We start from the raw sequence: 1,808 nt of genomic DNA on the forward strand, positions 1-1,808 counted from the left end.
TAATTAATTCTAGGATATTGATCTTCGTATGTTCCATTTCATTTTAGACAATTTCAAATTTTCCTAGATTCATGCTTCATGCATTCCATGTTATAATTGTTATGGGATATGTACAGCTGCTTCTTCTCATTTTGAGTTGTGCTTCATCCACAAACGAAGGTCCCACAAGTTTACTTCATCCAAGTCACCATAGTCAGCTCAACTTGAAAAGGATGCTCTCCTTCAATCACATTTTGAGTGCCTTCCAACTCGAGGGGCTCATCTACCAGTACTGTATCTGACAATACTCTGGAGCTATTCAAATGTTTTCAACTTCCAGTACTATATCCCACAATGTTCTGTTGCTATTCATAAGGTTTTCAGTGACTAAACACTCTAAAGTACTCTGCCTCTCCTTCCTAATCTGTCTTAGTCTGGAACCTCAGCTGATACCCCACTATGAGTGACCCTGCTGGTATTTTAAATGCTGGTGGCATAACTTCTAGCATCACAGCAATATGCAAGCCACAACAGTACAACAAACTGATAGACTAGCGGTGGAAGACATGCAATTAGAACAGCAAATAAATTGTATTTAATTGTCAAATGTCTTATGATTGTAAGTAAGTACCATATAGGTCAGGAAGAGAAAAACGCAATTTAATTTAAAAGAAAATTCTCATGGAGAAGATGAAATGTAAAGCAAGGATTCGTAGGCTTTAGAAGACAGAAGAAAAGGACACATTATGAGCAAGTTCATTGAGTCAGGGCTGAAAAAGTACACAGAGGGACAGTGAAGTGATGTGTATGTCCAGGTGGCCTGAGCTGAGAGGAAGAAAGCTAGGGGAGGTAAGACACAGGCAGAGTGTTGAGTATGCGCAATACCAAAACACAGAAAAGAGATTTGGCTTTCAAAATAAGGGACAATAAGAAATTCTTGAGCATGAAAGTATAATTTTTTCCCCATTTTTTCAACTAATACTTATTGAGTACTCCAAAGGGTCAGACACTACTGAAGGAGTTATGAATGCAATAATGAGCAAAATGGAGAAAGTTCCTCCCCTTTGAAATCTATATGTTAATGATGATGGTAGAGTGGCAGTGATGGATTTAATGTCAATAAATATATATTAAGTTGAGGACTAATTAGTGGTTTAAGGGGGAAAAAACTCCCAGGGTGAGCAGAAAAGATAGAAGAATAAGTTCATTATTTCAGTGGGCCTAAATAGTAATGGTAATGAAATCCTAGTGTGGTAATGGCACAGTAGGATGAAGACTGAACTGAAAGCTGCAAGGTTGGCAGTTCAAACCCACCAGCCACTCCTCAGAATTGAAGCATCAATGAAACCCTATACAAGTTCACTATGAGTTGGAAGCAACTTGACAACACTTTGCAACAACTAAATAATAACATCAAAGTTTTTTTTCAACAAGGGTTTTAAGAACTTGAGGACAGATTTATTTCAAAGAGTGAAAAAGTTTATGACTCTAGCTGAACTCACCATATTTTTTCATCATTTTTTTCACTAAACCTAATTATTTTTCAGAAAAGGTTGCTCATAAATCAGTGGTTAGATCAGTCTGAGACTTTTCCCTGCCCATTTTACATTTTATGCACAGAATGGTGAACAGGATTTAAAAATTAGATCAGTCACAGAATCAGCAAAATGATTAGCACAGACTTTTAGTGAAGGTCATTTGCTTTACATAGAGTTTTACTGAGCATCTTTAATTATTGCCACATGATTTCTCTGCTTTGAGGACTGAATCTCCCCACAGAAATGTACTGCTGTCAATTCAAGAAAATCCCTTTAGGATTGGATGGAAAA

This window comes from Chrysochloris asiatica, unplaced genomic scaffold (assembly GCF_000296735.1).
Source record: "Chrysochloris asiatica unplaced genomic scaffold, ChrAsi1.0 scaffold00120, whole genome shotgun sequence".
Lineage (NCBI taxonomy): Eukaryota > Metazoa > Chordata > Mammalia > Afrosoricida > Chrysochloridae > Chrysochloris > Chrysochloris asiatica.